At 45.0% G+C, this 7,824-nt stretch overlaps 1 protein-coding gene across 5 annotated transcripts in view; it reads left to right on the forward strand.

Moving 5' to 3' along the window:
* Rab27a (RAB27A, member RAS oncogene family) overlaps window positions 1–7,824 on the forward strand; it is a 50,557-nt gene that overhangs the window by 14,184 nt on the left and 28,549 nt on the right. Inside the window, exon 1 of one of the 5 annotated variants that reach the window (XM_029543369.1) lies at window positions 2,450–2,481. The exons of 1 other annotated variant lie outside the window; for it this stretch is intronic. The gene's annotated coding sequence lies outside the window, so the exon portion shown is untranslated. 3 more of the 5 variants (XM_029543370.1, XM_029543368.1, XM_029543371.1) reach the window with 3 other exon arrangements.

A 7,824-nucleotide genomic window follows, 5' to 3' on the forward strand; every position in this document is an offset into this window, starting at 1 on the left:
AAAAGAAAAGAAAAGAAAAGAAAAGAAAAGAAAAAGAAAAAGAAAAAGAAAAAGAAAAAGAAAAAGAAAAAGAAAAAGAAAAAGAAAAAGAAAAAGAAAGAAAGGAACTCGGCATCCGACTTGCAGGAAGGCACTGCGCACAGAGCATATCGCCTGTTTCCCACTAAGAACCCTTCCTCACCCTACATTAGAGCTACGTGCCCTGGGTGCAGCTGCAGCCACTGCTACCAAATGTGTGAGGAATTACTGTCTCACCTAGGCTTCAGAAGCTTTTCAAAATAGTAGCCACATGTGGATGGGCTGGAGAGATGGCTCAGCGGTTAAGAGCACTGACTGCTCTTCCAGAGGTCCTGAGTTCAATTCCCAGCAACCACATGGTGGCTCACAACCATCTAATGGCATCCGATGCCCTCTTCTGGTGTGTCTGAAGACAGCTACAGAATACTCATATATGTAAAATAAAAAAATCTTAAAAACAAACCCCAGTAGCCACCTTTGGTATTCCCATTAAGATCTAGGTCAGGGACAAGGTTGGTTTTTCTGGGTCATGGGCCTCTCCCATTGACTTAAATCTGATCATCTTTGGGAGAGTTGGTCGCCGTGTCAGCACATCACCTCACAGGTGACAGTGAGGAAGTGAGCCCACGGGGTTCTGTTCATCACACTGATGACTGCTGTAAGGAAACTTCCAGTTGGATGCAGACCTCTGAGACGTGACTTGGTGCCCTTTTCCCTCTGTGCCACATGTCGTTCAGTAAGCTCGACTGTCTGGTGACCCAGTCCCCAATCACTGAGCAGCAGCATGCTGAAATGTTCTAGAAGGGCACATTGACTGTGTTGAGGGACAGCTGGCTGACTGACAACCCCGGGTGGGGAGGGGAAGATGAAATATAAACCAATAAAAGACACAAAAAACAATACAGTCGCCAGGAACAGTTTGTTACAGAGGTAAATTATCTTTTGTGACAATGGCTGTTACTAATCACATACCCCACACCAATCAGATTTTTTTTAAAAAACTTTTTTAACGAGAGCGTGTGTTATGTATGTGCATGCATGTGTGCTGGCTCTTCTGTGCCATGGCACATGTATGAAAGTTGATTTTCTTCTTCCTCCATGGGATTCCCAGGGTTCAAACTCAGGCCTTTAGCTATGTTTCATGTACCCAGCAAGCCATGTCACTGTCCCCACAAACCGCTTTCAGTACTTCATAGGCATTGCATAATTCAGTCCATATAACACAATCCTATCAGCTTTCCTGTTTCACAGTATGGGACAGTGAGACAGAAAGTTGGGTAATTTTCTCAAAGTGGTAAGTTTGTGCATCAAAGCCAGTCAGTCTCCCCCTAAAGCCTAGGTCTTCCATCAGGGTAGGTACTCAATCCTGGAAATGCAGTGTGGCCAGTTTGGGATGTCTAGTATGATGTCCTAAATCATTCGAGGAAAACAAACACATTTTATTTTTCATTACTTCATTTTAAAATCAAGATTATACACAGGGGCTGGAGAGATGGCACAGCGGTTAAGAGCACTGACTGCTCTTCCGAAGGTCCTGAGTTTAAATCCTGGCAACCAAAGGGTGGCTCACAACCATCGGTAATGAGATCTGATGCCCTCTTCTGATGTGTTTGAAGACAGTTACACATATAATAAAGAAATAAATCTTTAAAAAAAAGATTATACACAAATGTTGTTCTATAAGGCTTATATTTAAAAAAGAACCTCCAGCCGTTTCCACCCCGTTTGCTGGCTCTGCAGGTCCTCGAACACGTAGGTGCTAAAAAACACACTTACATTGCCGTGGTTACTTCCCCTCAGGGTTAGGTGTTATCTCTTGCCACTCAATTGGGGGAAATAAGAGTGGTTGGTTCATTTTCCTAGACACCTCTCCCACACATACAGCTTCTGACCCTTTCCTCTCCGTGGACAAGTAACATGCGAAGCTTTGGTTTAGTTTTATATTGAGGCAGGGTTTCTCAATGTGTAGCCTGAACTGGTCTAGGATCTGCTATGTAGTCCAGGCTGGCCTAGCAGTCCTCCTGCAACTAAAGACTTATGCTACCAGTTTTTAAAATTTTTTTTCCTGGTGTCTTTTAGGATTTTTACAATTTTAGGCCTCTCCTCTATTCCAGAGTCAGCTGTGGTTGGGGTGACAGATTTTCCATGCTAGACCATGGCCCAGTTCATCCATAACTTTGAGATGCCCCCTACTGTACCTCCACCCCCACCCCCACCCCCACCTCACCCCACCCCACCCCACCCCACCCCACTCCTGTACTGGTGAACGCTGCTGTGACTTACTGGCCCATGTTTTGATTCTATATCCAGATTGAGCTTATCTCATCAACCCTGGCTGAGCTCCCTACAGCTATTTAGAGCCTGAAGAAAAAAAAAAAAGGTCCAAAGTGCTAAGCTAAAACTGAGAGCTTCAACCAGCTCCCAGCTAAGGACACTATGCTGCACACTTCTGTGGCCACTGAGGTATGAATGTGGTTTTATGTCTGAGAGATCACTGGCAGGCATGGGATCTTTATGACGATGTTTGAAGGTCAGTCTTTAACAACTGATTTATCTGAGTTCTTATTTGAATATTGAGGACCATGTAAGTCAGGCTGTTATAAAGAGCTGTTGGAAGGGAAAAAAAAGACTTTATTCTATGTTAAGCTGATGCTTGTATAGTTTAGCTCTTGTGCCTGCGTATAGCCCATTTCTCCACACTGTTGGAGAGTCTGTGCTAATCTGTTTCCTCTGTGTGCCTGGCTCTCTCATTGGGAATTAACCATAGTATGAGGTTGTTTCTGAGTTGTATCTTCTGTACCTCTGGTCTGTCATGGCAGTGCCTTCTGTTTTAATTACTGTAGTTTGTAATAGTTTTAGATTTTCTTTCTTTCTTATTTTTTTCTAGACAGGGTTTCTCTATGTAGCCCTGGCTGTCCTGGAACTCAATTTGTAGACCAGGCTGGCCTTGAACTCACAGAGATCCTACCTCTGCCTCCTGGTGCTGGGATTAAAGGCATGTGTCACCGTGCCTAGCCTTAGTCTTTTAATAGTTTGAAATCAGGAAGTGCAATGCCACCTTCTCTTTTGTTGTTGGATTGTATTGTGTTGTGTTTGTTGTTTGTTTGAGACAGGGTCTCAGGCCAGGCTGAGACAGTCCTCTAACTCAGGCTCCTGAGTACGTAATTACAAATACGCATGGCCGTGCCCAGCTTCCATCTTCCTAGTCAATTGCTTCCATAGGAGAGTGGGTGTGTATGTGTGTGCATGAGCAAGTGTGTGTATATATATATGTATGTGTGTGTGTTGGGCATATGTGTATAATTATGGGGTTCTCTGTCCATAGACTCATATTGCCAACAAAGACAGATTTTTTTACTTGTTACTGTTTGCAGTGCTGGGGCTTGAACTCAGGGCAAGCACTCTGCTATGAGCTCCGTCCTCGCTCTGTCCTCGCTCCGTCCTCGGTCCTCCTTTCTTCCTGGGATGCTTTAGTTTCTTTCCCTTGTCTGGCTGATCCAGCTGTGACCTTCAGGACCATGCTGAAGGGCAGTGATGAGTGTGGGCATCTGTCTTGGCCTTGGTCTTGAGAAAGGTTTTCGGCAGCTCGGCACTGAGAATGCTGTAGGTCGTGACTTCATGTTTCACCTGTCCTTGACTGTGGTGAGGGGAATTCCCCCTATAAATAATTTCTTGAGAGCATTTGTCATGAAAAGGTTGGTCTTTGACAAACATCTTGTTGATCATATTGTCTTTGTTCTTCATTTTTTTTTTAAAGAGATTTATTTATTTATTTATTTATTGTATGTGAGTACACTGTAGCTGTCTTCAGACACTCTGGAGGAGGGCGTTAGATCTTGTTACAGATGGTTGTGAGCCACCATGTGGTTGCTGAGATTTGAACTCAGGACCTTCGGAAGAGCAGTCGGGTGCTCTTACCCACTGAGCCATCTCACCAGCCCCCTGTTCTTCATTTTTAATTGTGTGTGTCTCACACTTATTTATTTGGGGGTGGAGAGATGGCTCCGTAGTTAAGAGCACTTGCTCAGGTAGAGAACCTGGGTTCACTTCATATTGGGACATTCAAAACTACCTGTAATTCTAGGAGATCTGAAACCCTCTTACCTCCTCAGGCACCAGCACACACATGATGCACATAATGACCACACACAACTAAATAAAAATTTTATTTTTTTGTGTAAGAGCACATGCTCTCCCAGAGGACCTGGAGTCAATTCCCAGAAGTCAGGCAGCAGCTCACAACCTCTGTAAGAGCCTTGTATGCTCTTAACTGCCTTAACTGCAGAGTCTTCTCTTCCTGCCCCCAGGTTTTATGGAGGAAGTGCTTGTGGAAAGAACAGTTTGAGTACCATGAGGGGGCCTGGATCAGAGGTGTGGACATATTTGCAGCCAGAATACCAAATAAGTGTTTAATCATGGCCATCCAGACCAGAAATAAAATTTTAAAACAGATGAGTGCGAAAGCAGGAAAGATGTGGCCAATTGGAAATCAGAGAGGGGGAGAAGGAGGGGCCACTGAGGACCTTTAGTCACTGAAGGCTGAGGAGCAGAGGCAGCAGGAAGGGGAGCGAGGTGGGCGCTCTGGGTGCCGACTTGGAGGTGCTCCTGGGTGTCAGGGTAACCTCCTCTGGAGAATGTCAGTGGCTCTGAAGGCCTGGAGCAGGCGGAGGCACTGATTTATCTCTGGCTGGCCGCTACTTGCACGTGTTCTTCCATCTGTCTGAACCAAGTGTAGCATTGGTAAAGAAACCGCAGTTCAGAAAACAAATGAACTTTCTTGATGGTGAGGGAGAGTAACACTACCCCCCTCCCCCAGTCCCAGGCACAGTTAATAAATCTGCTCTATGTGGGAACCTGCTGGATTGGATCTAAGAAGCCTGACCCGGGGAAGTCACTTGACTGCTTGGCCCAGCCATATGACGAGCAGCTGAGACTCATTAGCCAGACTGTGGGTTTCTGTGGAGAAGCCTGATCTGGAAAGCCTGTAAGATAGACAGCTTTTCAAAAGAGCCTTTGGAAAAACTTTCCTAAGTGGGCCGTTTGGCCTTTACCGGTTCTCTTTGTTGTAACATCAGACTCAAAGTGACCTTGGAGACCAAGAGATGTGATTCAGAGTTATTAGCTGGTGTGTTGGCAACTTCAAGTTAGAGGTTTAGAGAACAACACCGGGCTCTCTCCTAACTCAGGTATGGTTTGCATCTGTTATTTTTTTCTCCTAATGTTTTTGAAATCTGCCATGGCAAACTTGCAGTCACTGAAGAGGTTAATTGTGTTAGGTTTGAAAGGCCAGGCCCTTATTTCAGAGCTTGGGGGGTGGTGGGGGAGTCTGGGCCCAATATAAATTTTGGCACTTTGGGGCAGTTTGATGTAGGTGGCACACCAACTTGTAAATGTATTGTCACCCAAAATCAGGGTGTTGGCAGAGATGGGTCCTCGTGAGAGTGTCAAGGGAGACTCCATTCCTGACCTCTGCTCTTGAGTCTGCATGCCGTCTTCCCTCTAGGCATGTTGGGGACCCAGTTTCCTCTGTGTGTGTTCCAATGCTTGTGTTCCTGAAGGCCAGAGGTCAACCTCCGATATCTCCCTCTGTGGGTTTCACTTTATGTTTTAAGACAGGTCTCTCATGGAGCCTGGAGCTCATAAGGCCCGTGAAACTGGATGACCAGAAAACCTAAGATCATCTCTCTGCTTCCAGCTATCTGTTCCCGTGCCCACTTTTTACGTGAGGTCTGGGACTAGCACTCAGGTCTCCAAGTCTGAGGAGTCAAGTTGACTTACCAATTCATATTTTCTTTTCTTTCTTTTTGGTTTGTCGAGACAAGGTCTCTCTCTATGTAGCCCTGGCTGTCCTGGAACTGGCTTTGTAGACCAGACGGGTCTCACACTTGCCCTACTGATCTCTCATAACCCCTGACTACCTCCATTAGAAGTCCTAGCTATGAAAGAGGTTATATCCTGAGACTGTAAGTTAGTACTTTCCTGCGACAATTTTGGAGAAAGATAATTCAACTTGAAACAGATGTGTTTGAGAAGTTTCAATAATATCACAAGTTAAAGATCTGCCTTTCCCAGGCTGAGAGCTGGAGAGGTGGGTCAGTGGTTAAGAGCATTGGCTGATTCTACAGAAGGTCCTTACGTCTGATCCACAAGTTGCCAGCAGAGAGAGAGAGAGAGAGAGAGAGAGAGACAGAGAGAGACAGAGAGACAGAGACTAGGCTTGGAGTAGGCGTTTGAAACCTCACTCTTGTGACACACCTCCTCTAACAAGGCCACACCTCCTAATCCTTCCTAAACAGTCCACCCACTGGAAACCAGACTTTCAAATATGAGCCTATGGGAGCCATTTTCATTCGAAGGACTAAAATACTGATCTGGGATATACCACGATCAAAACATAATACAAAAAATCATCTGAAATTCCTCCAAATTTGGCAATATTTGCTGATTACCATGCAGTAGAATTAGAAACTGACAGTAACAAGAGAGCATACCGCAGTCTAACAGGCTGATGGAAATGAGCGGGTGGTGGTGGTGCGTTGCTCTGCATAAATGAACACCAGGCACGCCCAGTCTATAAACAGATGCTGATAGACAGGCAAACAGTCAGTTCTAGGAACCCACATCTACCTAGGAAAAGTAGACAGAGGAGAGTCTGCCTCGACACTGTAAGGAGTGTATGTGACCAGGCTCCGTCCTCTTGGTAAGTTTATTTTCATTCTTTAAGATTCATCTATTAAAAACTATGATGTGTGGGGGCAATTAAATATGTATTGTGAGAGTAAAACAGTAGAGAGAAAGCCTAGAACGTGGACTTGGTGATCGCTAATAACAGAGGCTTGGGATTCTAAGCCCCACCCATGCCACTATTGGAAGGAAGTCCTGTCTGGGTTTTTTTGTTTGTTTTGTTTCGTTTTGTTTTGTTGAGACAGGGTTTCTCTGCATAGCCCTGGAACTTGCTCTGTAGACTAACAGTTTGGCTCGGAATCTCCTGAGTGCTGGGATTAAAGATTAAAGATGTGGTTCTACCACGCCCTCCGTATCAAAGCTGTTTTGTTTTGTTTTGTTTTTTAATATTAGATTTATGTGTATGAATGTTTGTCTGGTGCCCTTAGAAGCCAGAAGAGGGTGTCAGATCCCCTGAAACTGGAATTATAGATGGTTGTGAGCCACCATGTGAACACTGAGAATCAACAACCCTGGGTCCTCTGCAAGCACAAGTGCTTGGCTGAGCTGCCTCTTCAGGCTCAGAGCTGTTTTCAGTTACTCTGTGTTCATGTTAGTCTAGAATGTTTTCTTTTCAGATAATGATTGAGAACCTAATCATCATCTTTAAAAGAATTCTATTTTAGTAGTTTTTAACATTAGACAATAGATTGATTTTTCTGAGTCTATTACACTGGTTTTTATTCCTCATCTTTTAGAAGAACTGGGTTGGTGAATGGTGGAAATCTTTAGAGCTACTGCGGGGTAAGCTTGCCATAGGCACATCTATTGCCTTCTCTGTTATGCCATGGTGAACCCCAAACCAGGACAGTGTTGAGACGCTTGGGTCTGTGAGGCGCTCCCCTTCGTATACAGTGAGGGGGAACTCTCTCTTAATGGAAAAGTGGAATTTCCTAGAGACCCAGCCTTGTGGGAACTGAGAAGGATTGAATACGTAGCCCAGCAGCTCATTGTGTTTCCAGAAAAGCACTTGTCGGTTGACTGGTGGTGTAACTCTAAGGTCAGCTTTTGGGAAGAAAATCTGGAGATGTGGGACCAGAGAGCCAAAAGATGGGGAAGACAGCAGATGAACTCTTGGCGGGG

This window comes from Mus pahari, chromosome 10, assembly GCF_900095145.1.
Source record: "Mus pahari chromosome 10, PAHARI_EIJ_v1.1, whole genome shotgun sequence".
Classification (NCBI taxonomy): Eukaryota; Metazoa; Chordata; class Mammalia; order Rodentia; family Muridae; genus Mus; species Mus pahari.